Source organism: Lactuca serriola, chromosome 8, assembly GCF_051521515.1.
Source record: "Lactuca serriola cultivar US96UC23 chromosome 8, Lser_US96UC23_V15, whole genome shotgun sequence".
Classification (NCBI taxonomy): Eukaryota; Viridiplantae; Streptophyta; class Magnoliopsida; order Asterales; family Asteraceae; genus Lactuca; species Lactuca serriola.
Genome location: NC_136415.1, coordinates 24,766,275 through 24,784,230, shown reverse-complemented (window position 1 = coordinate 24,784,230; position 17,956 = coordinate 24,766,275).

Here is a 17,956-nt window from a genome sequence, read left to right as displayed (position 1 = left end):
GGCAGGCTCGCCCTCGACTTCTGCCTCCGGTTCCCCGTCAGATTCCTCTTCGGGGTCCTCCTCAGGTTCCTCTTCAGGCTCTTCCTCAGGCTCCTCCTCCTCCTCTAGCCACCCGTTGTTTCCCTGATTAGGGAAGTAGGGGTCTCTAGGGTGATGAAAACCAGCCATGCTGTCTGCACGAGTACGTAAATATGCTAACATTATTCCTAGGATGCTATGACTATTGTACAGACTAAGCAAACGTTCTCTTTTTGGTGATAAAGGGTATAGTTTTAGGTTCCCTAGCTATCCCGATCTCATCAAGACGTGTGTTAGTTTTACCTTGGAGAGAATGTAGTTGATCAGGCTACATTCACTCCTTGGTATCACTTAAGAACAGTCCCGAATTAACCGAGATACCAGTGTTATTGTGTTTGATTCAGCGTTAGGTCCTTATCCCTAATGCAAGCAAGTGTGTTTTATTTACTTGTTTTGTTCAGAGTTATGTTAGTCCCTCTTTTTGGTTTATAGTTGCATATCAATGTGTGGCTCGACATGCTAGTTCACTATAAACAAAGCTCTGATACCAACCTGTCACACCCCCGAACCAGACGGCGGAAACGTCCGGGGGCTGTCGTGACTCAATTGAATACCATAACATTGAATATATATGAAACATAACAACATTCGTCACCATGCATTAATATAGTACAACCAGTAGCGTTTACATGTCATACATTGGTTAAACATTACATTCCCAAAAATAAATTGTTCGATTCGTACATAATTAAACTGCAGGCCATCACTGAATATGATTTCCTTTGATTCACTGGTTCCCTGAGAATACAAGTATTTTGAAAAACGTCAACATATGAAATGTTGGTGAGTTCATAAGCGGTATTTGAAGAAAAACAGTGTTCGTATCGTTTGAAAACCACCAGAAAATCCGATATTTTCTGAAATGAAAAACTTTCGAAAATGTTTGTGAAGATCCATAGGTATGCTTGTTTGTTTCTATGCTTGTAAAAAAAATTGTTCATTTAAAATTGTATGCATTTCAAATCTGTATGTATTGAAAACCCTAGGAAAACCCGATGTTTTCCTAATTCCTTGAGTTCCATGAAGTCACATTGAAAACATTGCATAGCGTGTAGTGTCAGTCCCAGGCGACGTTGGATTATTTTTGAGCATGATTATTTGCTACAAACACGCGTTACACAAACGACTAGTCTATAGCTATACTAACGATCCCGTAGGCGTCGTCCGTACTAATCACGTTATCCAATCGCCCTGACTATGTGTCGTCCCACATCCGAAGAGTAAGAGGACACGAAGGCCTCGATGACTCTATTAATCGGTTGGGGATAATATGTGTACGAGGGGTCCCCGACCCGCCTCGCAAAATATGCAGACTTTACTAGCAATACCAAAGGACTCTTGGGACCAGTGGTATACGAGCCATTGAAAGTCCCTCTACGTTGTGCCAAGTCGGTGAAACCCAACACTTCGTAGAAAAATATGTGTCTTCGGGCCTTAAGATCAGGTCATTGGGCTAGCTAGGCCCAACAAACAAGATTTTACATTTTTGGGGCCCGAAGATGGTGCGTAGACGTCTGTGCACACTCGTATGTAAGTTAAGTTCCCAAACATTATTTGTATGTATCGCAGTGTCGCCATGTTAGTAGTTTCAGATTTTCATTGGTTCGAGACCGAACCAATTCGTTTTACAACGATTTTGGTAATGTAGTGTATTGTATTTCGTTGATAGTCGCGGTACCATTGTTTGATCAAATTGCATGTATTGAATTAGCCTTGAAAGTTTTCTGTTTCAGCCCCTCATTGTTTGTAAAATTTACTTTTTCAACCCTTTAGTTAAATAATTTCCGGTTTGGTCCTTGAATCGATTTTTTTGACATTTTAACACCAAAAATTATTGAAATTAATATTTTTCTGCATATTTTTCAATGAAAACAGTTTAAGTCCTTGAAATTTCAGTTTTCTCGGTTATAACCCTTCTTTTTCGCAACTTTGACAATTTTGGCCCAAATTGTAAAATTTTTGCAATTTTGGTCCTTTTTAAATTTAAAAAGCATTTTAAACCTTTGGAAAGGATTTGGAACACTTATGGTTCACTGTTTTACAGAAAAATACAGTTTTGGCCCTCCAAAACAGAAAATCTCGCATAATGGGCCTCATTGGGCCAAAAATGTCATTTTTAGCCCAATAAGCTTGGAATTTATGTTTTTAATCCCCTAAATGAGTATATTTCCAGAAATTGTTTTATTGAAACTGTTTTGGCACACCTCATCCATCAGAATTCGTGATATGCCAATTTGGACCCTTAATTTTGTATTTTTCACATTTTAGGCCCAAAATTTGTGTTTTTAACCCAAAGAAAATTGTTACTAAACCACTTAACCATTTTTCTTGAAACACTTTGTATGTAGAAATATATTTGAAGCTAAAATCATTTAACATAAGATAAATCTCGGTTTTGAGGGGTTTTATGGCTAGATCCAACATTATAACACACAAATGCATACAGATAAGCATGGAAATCATACAAGGCATACAAAACACATATAGATCTACACTTTCACTTGTATTCCTCCCCCCCACAAAACTCATAAAAACAGAAAATAGGGAGTATGAAGCTCACCTTGGGTGTGGTTTCGGTTTTTGGAAGAAAAGATGGAAGAAAACTTGATGATTTTTGGCCTTAGCACCTTTCCTTGGTAGATCTCGAGTTTGAGATGGTTCTAGGATGCAAGATCACGATTTTTGCATAGATTAGGAAAGGATTTTGATAACAAAAAGAATCTAAACCATAGATCCAAGCATAATCTTACCTTAGATGATGATTATCTTGCAAGATCCTCTTGAAAGCCCCTAATTTTCGAGATTTTTGGAGAGGGGAGGAAGGAGTGTTCTTGAGTGATCTAGAGAGAGTTTGAGAGATTTTTGTGGTGTGTGTGTGTGTGCTTGTGGCCGAGAGTGAGAGAGAGGAGAGGATAGAAGTGATTTTGAAGTGATGTTGCATGGAAACATGGACTAAATTGCATGGATATCCAAGGGACAATAATGAGGTGGCATACTAAAGTCAACTCTCTTCTTATCCTCTTGGATTTGGGCCTTGGGCCGAGATTTTTGGGAGGGAAAGAAAAAAATTGGGCCTTTGCCCCTAAGCCCACTATTAGAGTTAATCTTGGGTATGTTTTAAGTCTAAAGGAATGTGGTAGGATTTTTATATTTTTATTGGACTAGTTTAGGTTATTCATGTATCAAGGCTTTTAATTCATTTCATTCTAGGCCCAATATGACCCAAAATGTTGAAATAAATAAATGTGGGTCCAGTTAGAGCCCAATTAGGGTTCTAAGCCCATGATAGTCTAATTGGAAGCTCATTGGTCCATTTGGATCCCATAAGGGAGTCCTAGTCCAAAATAAACTTAAACAAGGACTTCTAGGGTCTCCAATTGTTTGATGACTATTTGTGATGATTGTATGGTGTGTTTGATTGAAATTTTTGTTGTCACAATCATAGGTGTTACATATGTTCTTAAGCTTTTGATTCACTTTAGCTTGAGTGTATAGATTACATGACACAAAATTTCCAGTTGTGACAAAAGTAACTAAATGCTTATACAAATTCCCAAATCATAGTTACTTTAGGCAAAATGTGAAATTGTATGCTAACCCATGGAATTACACTTCTTACCCTTGTCAAACGTTAGTGGAGCGTGTGTGGTTAACCGGAACACTAATTTAGGGATGACACTGGTGGCGAAGGATGGCTCGATGCTTATCATAGATCAATGGAGCGTGTGTGGCTAACCGGCACATTGATTAGGTGATAGTAGCATTGGGTTCACCATGTGATTCGTATGGTTATTCACACCTTGTTTGTGATCCTCGGCATCCCAGTAACAAATAGTAGGGCATAATCGAGATTAAACATGCCATTGAAAAGTTCAATGAATCCCAAAAGATCTAGGAGTTTCAATTCATTTAAAACTTAAACTTCCTTTTCGTTTTTCATGGTGGAAATTGGTAAATCGTCATTTACCTACCTTCAAATATTCTGCAACTAGATTACGACATCCCTTTTCTAGGTTGTAGAGTATTGTGTTGGATCCTAGCTTGATGTTTCATTTGGGTGTTACATCAAGATTTCTAATCAACATAACTTGAATTTTCTCCCGTTTTGTAGATGTCTGAATCTTACAATGGTCTTCCCAAATCCTTTGGAACAAGCTTTCCAAATAGAGATGACATTCCGAGATACGATCAAGGAAATGAGAGTCATGCTTCACTTCCTCCACCTCCTCCAATTGTTCTGCCTGACCCACAAGTTCAAAGGCTTGAAAAGTTCAAGCTCACTCAAGCCCTTTTGGCAAGTAGACACGAAGATAGGAAACCTGTGTGTGCACACGTCTTAGAGATGAAGTCACACATTGATAGGTTAAGCATGTTGGGTGTCGAGATTTTAAGCGAGTTGGCTGCTGACTGGGTTCTTCAGTCACTTCCTGAATCATATAGTGAGTTCATTAGAGAGTACTATATGATGGATCACGATGTGACCCTCATTAATCTCACCTATTTGCTTATAGCTGCTGAATCAGCAATGATTTGGCGTGCTGGTCAAGCAAATTTGTCTGGTGAATCAAACTCCCAAACTTCAATGGACACTGGCAACATTGGAAGTCTAGAAAGAATTAAGTCTGTGATTGTCTGATGTGCTGTGCCAAAGAAGTCCATTTGCTTTTATTTCCAAGAGAAGGGGCATTGGAGACGAAGTTGCCCTAACTACCTGAGAGATCTAAGAGATGGGAGAGTCAAGACGTATGGCTCTACTTCAGGTAAAATCCATTATCTAACTCTTTTGAGTTCCTATTCTAGATTCTTAATACATGATGTGATAAGATTAAATTTTGATGTTTTGTAGGATCGAAGAAAAGAAAGGAAGCTTGAGGGAAGAAGTGAGCTGAATCTAATCATGAAGAAATGGATTTCGATCGCATTACTTGAAGAATGGATTCTTGAGCTACTACTTGGAGTTAGAATAGATTGTTAAGAAATATGTAATAACATAGTTTTTCAATTGAATTGCATTGTAAGGACAAATTTTTTCCGCAATAAAATGAATTTTGATTTTATCTTATTTATTTATCCTTGCGATGGCATGTATGAAAAAATTGATGTTTGAATGTTTCTATTATTAGCAACAATGGATTTGATTCTTAATTATGTTATTTGTGGAAATGTCAAAAGTTTACCAAATAAAGTTTCAATTGGACAGAAACTTGGAATCATGCAATGTGTATTGTATGATGAATGAAAAACTTTCACATTTGGGAAACTTAGACTAATTCTTTGACAAAGTGTCAATTGAAGGACTAGGAGATCAAGTACACTAGGTTGTGCGTTGATCAAGTCCACCACAAGAGTGACAAAGATATTCGTCATGATTTACTAAAGTTTAGTAAATATGATTATACTTATAAGATTAAGTGTAATTCTGAGTTGATTGAAAGCGTTTCAATGAATAGTAGAACGAATAAAGAAGAATCAAGTAGACAGAAAGATAAAAGTTTCTCTATTCTAAGAAGAAGGGAGAGTACCTTTTATTGTGTTTTATGATAAGTCTTAATGATTAAGAACCATGTCTCAATTGATCCTCTAAGTGAGTCTTAGTGCAATTGCATGTCTAAGAAGAGGAATCGAGAATTGTAGAAATGGTTAAATCAAGAAGTCAATCATACTTCATTCCAATATCAAGTCTTAGAGTCAAGATTGTGACATTGAGTGAAAAGTCTTAAGTAGGTTTATAACACTCATCAAATGTGGAATTTGGAAAAGTTTTCTTATTCTTGCACATTTGAAATTGGTAAGTTGTGCTGTCTTGGATAAGACAAAGACCAACTAGGACCAATTATGTGAAGTGTTTTGTCTTGATAAGAACTACACTGACTCTTGAGTATTTGCTTTGTCAAGAAATGTTTCTTGACAAGAGAATCTTATATGTCAAGGAGTCAGTGGGAGTGTTAATGGTCTTGAAAGGTTTCAAGAACAAATCAAGAATAAACCTTATAGATCATCATTAGCACACGACTAGAGGTTTACAACCTATCGTGCTGACATTATTTTGTTTCTGTGCCATTCCAATTGAGTTAATTGTGTATGTGAGTTCTATGAGTTCTCATTTGAATGCATACTAGAGCCTTAGATGATGGAAAGTACATTGATATGTAAGGACAAGTTACTAAACTACTTGGAAGACATGGTGGGCACTCGTGTTACCATAAGGCAAGAAATCAAGATTAAGAAAGTTCAGTCCATATGAGTTTGGATTTGTCGCAAGCTTTGGTTTTGGCAAATTCACATGGATAGGAACTCATACACCATAAAATCTAAGTGTCATAAGAATCCCTCCTTCATGAAAATGACTGTGAGGAAATGCTTTCACTAAGAGAGATCTTAAAAAGATAGCAATTGTGAAAATTGTATTCTTAAATTCGATTATGGTTGCGACATCCCTTTCCATAGTTCGAATTGTGAGATTTGGCAATTAGTTTGAACATTTGGAACTTAGTAACATAAGTTCTAAATTGTTTAAACACACATATGAGCTATCTAAGGCAAAGGTGTATAAGTTTAAGAAGCTTAGATAAAGGCTTATCGAAGCATCTGGTATTAAAAATATGAATTTCAGAAATTCAATAGGCATTGTTTTTCTGGAAGTTCATTTGTTTTCTGAATACATGTCAAAGCTAGTGGGAGCATAAGTGTTATGCTTATATGATAATAATCATCATGATAGTGGGAGCATAAGTGTTCTGATTGTATGATTATTATGGCGAGTATTGCAAGTTAGCAATATTAATTATAGAAAAACAAAGATTCAATTTTCAAAGTTGCATGGGTTGAAAAATTGTTTTGCTATAATTAAGGGAGAGAATATTATACTTCGTTTCAAAATCTAAAGCTTAGATTGAGAAATTTTGATATTTTTTAGTCAAAGGATACATTGTGCGTTCTCAAATTTCGATTATGATTATGGCATCCCTCTTCATAGTTTGAATTGTGAGAACATGACACATAAAATATCATGGAAAAAGATTGGTAAAGTATCATATCTTTATGTAAGACATTATGCATCGTGTCCCATACGCTTCGGGTATAGGATCGATTGCAAATGCTATAATATTTTACCATTCGAAAATTTTCCAAATGTCTAGTGCATTAAGAGGGAAAAAGGACTAGAATTGGTTTTGACTAAAATAATTAAACAACTATCAAAGGACGATCCAAAGGTCGTTGAGGATTGGTCGCTTGTGAGTAGTTGGAAGTATGGTATTGGATGGACCATATTGACATTATTATGAATAGATAAGATTCTATTAAGAATGAGTTGTTATATGGAAAATGTGGAAATGTTTCCATATTGGGAGTTGGATATTGAGAATATATGTCTAAATTAGAAACTTTTATGCAAGAAGTATGTTCAAAGGAATGCACTTTGAATGTGAGACTTCACGTCTATAGAATTGTCTTGTAACAATTTCCGATAGAGTACTTTGTAATTTCATTGGCCAAGTTTTGGTGACTTTTGTGCTATGATTTTGCAAAAGGATCGTTGCATAAAATGTTAGAATCTAGCATATTCTAGTAGTGGAAACAACCTTGTGTTCTTACACTAACAGTTAGGATTAAAGAATTGTGAAATGAGCATCATTGGAAAAGTTTTCAGTTGATCTATTTCACAAAGCATGGACCATATGAAACAAAGTGTGCATGCTTAGGGCATGGGACAATTGTTGTTGTAATTCAAGTAATGAGTTGATTATCCGAAACATTAAATGATAAATAATGAGTAATCAATATGGTGGATAAATAGAAGTGTTTTATTTACTCTCACGAGTTTGGGGCCATATAGGATTAAGTATTATTGTTATGTTTTAGTTTGCATGTTTTGACTTCCCGAATAACTAGTTTATTCAAACATCCACAGTCAGTCATACATTGGAAGTAAGTATGAAGGAAGACTATCGTGGATCTGTCTGTAGATTGTCTAAAAGGTTTAGACATAGCACAAGGTCTCCGCAGAGTTCATAAGTGCTTTGATAAGATTAAGGTATTGGATTAAACCCACGCTCACTTGGATCACTTCATGGTTTTATCACGAGTGATTAGTGAGACGATAATATTATATATTCTTAAAACCGAGACGTGCGAGTTGTTATTTGTTGGTCGGTTGCACATTGATGATAAGTAAACGCACCAGTAACTTGGTGTTATAAAACTTATTGTTGTCTATGATTCGATCAGTGAATGCAAGCAAACATTTGAGTTGAAGTTTATCCATTCCTTTTACCCAAAGTGGGATAAAAGCGATATTTGTGGACCTCTCGATGATTTAGTGATGACACCTAAGCGCTTGGCCAAGCGGAGACTAAGTTGATGTGTTCAATTGTAGTCTGTTATCAGTCGTCATAGATCGGAAGTCGGGAAACAGTATAGAGAGAATGATTAAAATTCATATCTTATATCTGTACGATATCTTAAGAATGAAGGAATATATAATCCCTTATCTAAAGGACACGCCATCTGATAAGATCAGAGTTGACAGCGGCTTTTGAAAGCTACGATTGCTGATCAATTTCTGAAGTCATACGGAAAATAGTTATTAGACTTATCCAAGTGGGAGACTGTTGGATTAGTGTCTAAGTCCATAACTATTTTGGTATGTACTTGACCCGATTATGAGCATGGTCCTTTTGGGTTGCCTTCACCATAGCAATATGTAGGATGAATTAAGGAGAGAAAGGTTTAAATATGATTTATTAATATATTATGAGAATAATATATTAAAGGAGAAATCATATTGTTTAATTAATATTAGTCAAGAATTAATTAAGAATTAATTTTGTGGCTAAAAGAGATTAAATAAATTTGGGGGGCTGGACTGTAATTATTGGATAATTGAGTTATTGGGCTAAGGAATGCTAAAGGAACAAGGGGTGAACGAAATTATGATGGGAGCCCATCATATTTTCGTCCATGGACTTATCCAGAAGGTTCCATGGGCTGCTTAGAGTTTAAGCTATCCATTAGGGTTTTGACTGAAACCCTAGCAGCCCATACAAGTATATAAAGGACCCCTTAGGCCCCAAAAACGTGGACATCTGATTCTCTAGGGTTTCTAGCCGTTTTTGGGCAGCCTCCTTTCTTCTCCTCTTCATCCAAGTTATATATGGTGTTTGTGACTCCATTAGAGGTGCAGCACTTGAGGCACTAAGCTTTTGAAGCCAATCCAAGCAAGGAATTGATTGTTATTGCTATATAACAATAAAAGGTAATTCTCTAAACCCTAATTCAGTTTATAATATGTTAGATCTAAGTTTATTAGTCTTGGATTCATTGCATGTACAATAGAGAAACCTAGATCCAAGCATTAGGGTTTGTATGAGCACATAGGATTGTTCTTATGCATAAAACCCATCAGTTGGAACCACCTCATGCACAAGATATGAACATTTTTCAGAGTAAAGCGTAAGCGTTTTTGTGTTTGGGACTTGATCTGCCATGAAAAGTCTTAAAGTCATGCGCTTTATTGTGTATGATCCTTTATGGAGACCAGATCTAAGAGTATATCTATGGTCTTAACGGATTAAGACCAAGGGTGTGGAGATAACAATCCTGGACGTACGCTGAGCATAATTCCAGTACGTCCCACGTACTGACCAAGTGTCCCCAATGACCAGTCTGAATTCGTGAGTACACGGAGTGTCCCAAGGGAGGTACGCCCCGCATAACCTCACTGTGGACTTTTGGGCTAAGTCTCATTTTAGGCCTTGAGTGTTGGGCCTAGAGTTTGGACTGGTTGCAATAGAGTTTTGGACCAGAGGAATATGCATATATATATATATATATATGTGTGTGTGTGTGTGTGTGTGTGTGTGTGTGTGTGTGTGTGTGTGCTTTGGGCCCTTGGGTAGGCTTGTCGTTTAGATTTGAGAATTTGGGCCACGGGAGAGTCCATTTATTATTGGGCCTTGGTGGGCCCAATAGGTTTAGATTATTGATGGGCTAGTTAGTGGGCTACCTTTATACCTAATGAGTGAGAGTTTGGACTTAGTTCCTAATTGGGTGAATTGTGGGTTTAGCTCAGAGATGGAGGCTGGTGCCCAGCAGCAGTGTTTTTAGGGGTTGTTCATCATCCGAGGTGAGTCTTCTCACTATACTTTACCTAGAGTGGTAATTATGTGTGACCAGAGGGTCTTATGTGCTTGCTTGATTCATGCATTTTCTGTGTGATATGTACTGTGTGCTATATTATGATATACTTAGACAGGACTATAGGGTCCAGTCTTAGATACCATCCGAGAGGCCCAGGTGGTTTCCATAAGACCAGAGAACCGTAAGAGAGAGCGGGTAATTGGGCCGATTTCTGAGTTTGAGATGGATAGTCGGGGGCTTATTTTTGGGTTTTGGGTACTATAACACTCCTATGTTGCACATACAACTCTAATAGCTTTGGATCTAAGTTTTCTCTAGTTAAACATGCAACAAAAATTTCCAAAGCTTGAAACCTACAACTAGCATACAATATTGGTAATTGAAACATAAAAGTAAGTTAAAAGAATATCTCTTAATTGTAGCTTGTAGGAATTGGTCTTTCAAGAGCCTAGCACCTCAAGTGTGATGTCTCAAATGTCTTATAACAAACCAAGAACAAGAGGAGGAATTTGAGAGAGACGTAAGGAGCCATAAAAACGGTTATGGTTCTCTTAGACTCATAGGGGTCGATTTTAGCAATCTAGGGATCATATTTATAGTTTGGAATCCTTAAGGTTTAAACTTGTAAACCTTAATTCACTTGGGCTTTTAATCTAATAACTTTTTAGCCTTTTGGACTAACTCTTCATGGATCCTCATAAAGATTTAGTTCATTTCTAATCAACATGGATTGTTAGCCCAAACTATAAATATTACTGATTTACCTAATCAGTCCTTGCAAATTTAATTAGTCTCTTTTGATCACTAAATAAATTCCTAATTAATTCTTGATCAATAATAATTAAATAATATGATTTCTCAATTAATATATTATACTTATAATATATTAATAAATCACAAATAACCTTTCTCTCAAATATCCATCCTATCAAATTGTTCCAGAGTGTTACAACCCAAATAGACCATGCTGTATCGGATCAAGTACATACCAATTATAGTTACGGGCTTAGACACCTAATCCAACAGTCTCCCACTTGGGTAAGTCTAATAAGTATAATTACAAGTATGACTTCAAAATCCAATTGGCAATCATAGCTCTCAAAAGACCGTTGTCGAACTCTGATCTTATTAGTAACACATCCATAAGATAAGGGATCATATATTCCTCCATTATAGATATCGCATGAACTGAGACATAGATTATAATCATTCTCTCTGTTCATGTGTTGTTTCCCGATTTCTGATTTATGTCGACCGACTAATTAAACAAATCAAATCAGTCCAGGCTTGGCCAAGCGCTTAGGGTTGTCATCACTAAATCATCGAGGGGCCCACAGATATCGCTTTTACCCCTCTTAGGGTAAAAGGAAAGAATAAACTTTGACTGATGTGCTTTCTCTATTTACTCATCAAATCACACACAACAATATGTTTTATAACACCAAGTTACTGGTGCGTTTACATATGCCAATGTGCAATCGACTTGTAAACTACAACTCACATGTCTTGGTTTCAAGAATATAGGATATTATCATCTCATGATCACTCGTGATAAAATCCATGAAGTGATTCAAATGAGCATGGGTTTAGTCCAATACTCAAATCTTATTACAGGAGTACTCATGAATACTGTAACAAACTTGTGCTATATCTAAACTCCTTTAGACAATTTACATATTTATTCATAACAGTCTAGCTTCAATACCTACTTCCAAAGTATGATCGTGTCACACCCCAAAACCACGAACGGCGGAAAAGTTCAGGGGTGGAGGACGTCATGTACAGTATCACAACAATGTATAATAGTAAAAAAGAAACAACATCATCCATTGCATTATAAGTAAAGTCTTAATACATGTGTGTTCTTTCATTGTAATAAGACACAAAAAATATACAATCAAAATAAAAGATGAGACTTGTCTGCTCCGTCTTCTCAAAACCTAGCCACCGTACCTGTCTACTGATGACCTAAGAATACAAGTTATTTTGAAAGAGAGTATCAGCTTTAAAGCTGGTGAATTCATAAGTATTTAAGTGTCATTGTCTTGCTTACTAAAAGTTGTTTTAAAAGTCATGTAAACCTTTAAATGAAAATGTTGTTGTAAGTATGAAAAGCCCTAGAAAATCCCTTATTTTCTATTAGTTTGAGATGTAGTCTTCTACCAAGACCCGAATGTTTTGTTATGACAATGTAGTCTTCTACCAAGACCCAAATGTTTTGTTATGATAATGTAGTCTTCTACCAAGACCAGAATGTTTTGTTATGATAATGTAGTCTTCTAACAAGACCCAAATGTTTTGTAAGTAAAATGATAGTTTTTCCTTTCTATTGACTAGTACTAAAAGTACTTAGTCTAACTCTTTTGTTTAGGTGAATGTATCACAAAATAAAGTAAACTAGGAAAATGATATGATAGTCTTCTACCAAGACTTAAATGTTCTGTAAGTAAAATGATAGCTTTTCCTTTCTATTGACTAGTACTAAAAGTGCTTAGTCTAACTCATCGTTTATGTGAATATATCACAAAATAAAGTAAATAGGAAAAATATAATCATGTAAGTGTTATCCCTGGGTGACCAGGATTAACACGACATCGCCGAAGCGAAAGGTATACCCTAATGAACATTCGAAGATTGTCCACTCATCCTCTGTAGCACTAGCAAGGTGGAGGGAGGGTTGGTCCCGTAGCCGACTCCTAATATAAGAGGTAACCTAATGATCATCCGAAGATTTTCATCTCATCCTCTGTTGCAACAGCAGGATGGAGGAATGGTTAGTTCCGTAGCCGACTCCTAATATAAGCGTTAACCTAATGATCATCCGAAGATTTTCGTCTCATCCTCTGTTGCAACAGCAGGATGGAGGAATGGTTAGTTCCGTGGCCGACTCCTAATAGAAGCGTTAACCTAATGATCATCCGAAGATTTTCATCTTATCCTCTGTTGCAACAGCAGGATGGAGGAATGGTTAGTTCTGTTATCAATCTATCTATGATAAGTGATAACCTTAGACATCCGTAGATGTTCATCACCCAGTGTTGCTAACAGCTGGGTTCCGGAATGGTTAGTCCTGTCTATACATCCCATCGAACAGGGATAGGCAGGAAAATTTATACAAAAGGTACGAATAAATCTTTCTCATAGTTCTAAGTACAAGTATCCAGGTAAGTGAATACAGGATAATGCACCTATGTAACAGTGTTCCTGTATGGTATTCATGTAAGTGTGTTCATGTATGATATGTGTGTTTTTATATATATTTATGTATAACATATCTTAATATTTTAGCCTTTATTATTATTTAGAACTAAAATATACTTAATATGCTTTGAAATATTTAATTACAGTTAAAATGGGAGATGGAATGCAAAAGAAAGAGAATGGAGCTGAAAAGATGCAAAAAGGATATTGCTGGCAGATTGACCTCTCTTCAGTTTTTCGGGTATATATGATGACTCACTAGTCCAATTGACGAGATTCAAAATGTTCTGAAAACTAGACGAAAATTCCTACGACTTATGTGAGAGGGACTTTTGGCTAATTCGACACTTATCTTATCCGAAATCGGCCTTGAAGATGAAGCATAAAAGCTGGACGGAAATTCCCTCCAAGTTACTTATTCCCCAAGCACCACTTTCTTTATCTTTATTTGCTTAATCCCTAAGCCACATTAGTTTCCTTATTCCAATCCAACTCTAATATTCCATATAATTCTATCTCCATCAACTATAAATACCTCATATCATTCCAACATTTTCAGAATCTATGATATTCCACTTCGACTTGTGCAACAAAAAAACTTCATAGTTGCCGTTTTGAGGGTCTAGGAGGCGGCCGGAAGGCCGTTAAGCTAACGGGAGCGGAGATCGGAAGGATTGGAGAGCGGATACATGTCGGTAATCATATGGGTTGTTAACGTGACCATGTTTAGCATTCCATTGTGGTACTTTTCTGTATTTAGTTTCTGATTTGGGTGTAAAAAACCTTTTACTTTGTGTTTATGATTGAATGAAGCTTTAATTATTAGACTAATTGCTATATTGAATTGTTTGTTTATGTTTAATTTATCTTGCCAAGCTTGTTAGAAGATCCTTACGTATTAATGATAATTATTTGCTGTTAATTGTTAAGTAAATTAAGTAGGATGAACATCTGCTTGATTGCTTGACTCTTATGATTTTGATGACCATCGAGATTATAAGTCTAGGAATAACGAATGAGAAACTAGGATTAACTTGAGAATAAGTAAGTTAATGTGTGAGCCTTGTTTGATGACCATTAACAAGAAGTTAATTAAATGATTAATTTGATTAACTATATTTACAAGTCTTGCTTGATACGAACTGAACACTAGGAAGCATGTTAGTTTAACCAACTGATCACTGTTTGAATTGACTTGTTTGCTAAAGGATTAGTTATAGTGAATGTGAATCTAATCATTTTAGGAATCGGTGAACATGAATAAATGAATTTGTGTATGCAATTGTCTATGTTTTTTAGGTGTAATTTATCTAAACCAAAGTACCTGAAGAGATGTGCTTTCCTGTTAGTTTATCGAGAGTTGTTAATTGTTAGTTTGAGATTTATTAAACCATTTTCTTTATTATTTTCGTGTGACCTGTAACCTATAATCAAATATATTAAATTAATCCACCGTTCCCTGTGATCGACACCCGACTTACCTAAGCTATACTGTAATCTGACTAGGTACACTGCCTATAAGTGCATAGATAGTCTAAGTTTGTTAGGTTATAAATATTAAAATTAGTGGGTACTTTTGTGCACATCAAGTTTTTGGCGCCGTTGCAGGGGAACGACTTTCAATTAATTTAGTTTATTTGATTATTCGTTATTTGTTTTTAGTTAGTTTTTTATTTTATTTTTTTTAGTTTTATTTTCGTTGATATCATTTCACTTGTCGGGAAGGTTTTTGTTGCTATGTGCAGGAATTCGTGATCATACACATTGTTTCGTTTTACTTTTTGCATGAGTTTCGAGATTGCAAGCGATTAGGGAATTATTGACTTGTTTAGTCTACTACTTTGGGTGATTTGTCCAACTCAATCCACGAGGCGTAGTATAGCAAGGCGTGTCGTGGTGGTTAAGTGGAAGACCGAGCTCTTGCTGTTCTTGACTAGTTTGGTCACTTCTTGTTCTACTTTTAGTTAATGGTGCAAAGAAAACAAAGGAAATAGTCTGACAGGTCCCGAAAGATTTTGTTTTCACAAACCACTTCTTGCATGCAAGGGATTTAATCAACAATTGTAGCTTGATTTCGACGAAGACGAGTGATCGTGATATCCTTTTTAGTTATTTTGGTTTGCTATTTTTTTAGTTATTTTAGTGAGTTTTTATTTTTATTTTTATTTTTAGTTTGTTTAAAATTTTGTTTTCCATGTTGATGCTCTTTGATTGATTTAGATCTTTGCAGAATTTTCGCCCTTAGAAAGCTGGCAGTAAGTTCAGCTGCTAGGTCCGACTGTTGCCAGAGAGAGCCGAGTGAGCGTTTGAAGTTTATAGTCAAGACCCACGGTTTCTAATAAGTGTGGGGTGTGAGTTGATATTGTGAGAGTATATTATTTAGAAGAGTGGCGTTTCTACCGTATTTTGATTCCTATGGTATGGATGAGTTGTTCCCACACCATGGAGTCTTATTTCGCCGCAAGGTAGAAGTATCATCCCGACTACCACGACATGGTTGACACTTTCCTATGTCGTGGGGGAGATTTTCATCGCAAGAGGAGGGTTCCATTCTTGATATCACGACGTGGCCACCAATTACCACACGTGGCCATGTTATTATTCATAATAAAGATTACACATCACTTGACGACATGATCGTGTTGACATTTTTCCATGTCATGGTTATTACACATTGCATTTATTTGCAATCTTTTTCACCACATTTTAGAAGTTGGCGTTCTTGGTTTTATTTACCGGCATACTCAGAGCAACAGTTCCAGTTTTCAGCACATTTATGGAGCAACTTTTAGCAGCCTCATTCGATCTCGCCACAACTACCCCAGGGGAGTCTGTTCCTTTTTCTCCCTTTTTACTGTTTTTATTAGTTTTAGCATACAATGAGGCCATTGTATGAAATAAGTGTGGGGTAGGGGGTCGAAAAAGCAATTTAAATTGAAAAATTAGAAAATAGTTAAAAATTTATAAACTTGAAATAATAGTTTAATTTAGAAAATCTAGTGATAATTTAAAATTATGAATATTGTATGGGATGATCCAATGAGAAGCCAAATGTTTACTTGAGCCTACACATATTATAGTGTATTTGTGGCTTCCCATTTCCTAGTGAAAAGCCATGAGATATGAAAGGTAATCTTGTAGTTTATATGGCATAATATTTTTTGCAGCCTAAACCTGAAATCTATCCAGGAAAGCTTATTTAGTCATTTCACATAGACTAATACTCTAACCAATAAGGGTTGAAGTTAAGCGCCCCTGCTTAAGCATGTAGGTTTTGAGTGAAAAAAAGTGAGTTACATGTGAAAAAAAAGAGAGAATTGCAAGAAAAGTTTGAAGAATTTTGGAGCAACTAAAGTGAAGATCAAAAGATCAAAATTCCAAAAGTTCAAAAGTTGAAGATACCAAAAATCCAAAAGGTGGTGAATTCAAAGAAATCAATATCAAATATTCAAAGGAATAGAAGAATTCCAAGAGCTCCATTGTGGTATTTTAAAGTTGTAATTTCTAGATTATGTATGCTTGGGTAGCTTTACAAAAATACCTTGAGGTTAAGAAAGATTTCTGAGGATTGATTTGGAGGGTTGCAAAAATGAGTGTCGTATAAACTAAGGGGTGAAGGTTCATAAGGATTGTGAGTATTTAGGAATGAGAAGTTTCTTAGGATTTATAGACAAAAATACATGCATTGCGGTCTTGGGATAATGGATGGGTTTGAAATGGATTATTCTATGCGATATTGGTGAAATAATAAAAGTCAGTTTGCTTGGAGGCAAGCAAATGCTAAGTGTGGGGTATTTTGATATGTGTGTTTTTATATATATATTTATGTATAACATATCTTAATATTTTAGCATTTATTATTATTATTTAGAACTAAAATATACTTAATATGCTTTAAAATATTTAATTACAGTTAAAATGGGAGATGGAATGCAAAAGAAAGAGAATGGAACTGAAAAGATGCAAAAAGGATATTGCTGGCAGATTGACCCCTCTTCAGTGTTTCGGGTATATCTGATGACTCACAAGTCCAATTGACGAGATTCAAAATGTTCTGAAAACTAGACGAAATTTCCTACGACTTATGTGAGAGGGACTTTTGGCTAATTCGACACTTATCTTATCCAAAATCGGCCTTGAAGATGAAGCATAAAAGCTGGACGGAAATTCCCTCCAAGTTACTTATTCCCCAAGCACCACTTTCCTTATCTTTATTTGCTTAATCCCTAAGCCACATTAGTTTCCTTATTTCAATCCAACTCTAATATTCCATATAATTCTATCTCCATCAACTATAAATACCTCATATCATTCCAACATTTTCAGAATCTATGATATTCCACTTCGACTTGTGCAACAAAAAAACTTCATAGTTGCCGTTTTGAGGGTCTAGGAGGCGGCCGGAAGGCCGTTAAGCTAACGGGAGCGGAGATCGGAAGGATTGGAGAGCGGATACATGTCGGTAATCATATGGGTTGTTAACGTGACCATGTTTAGCATTCCATTGTGGTACTTTTCTTTATTTAGTTTCTGATTT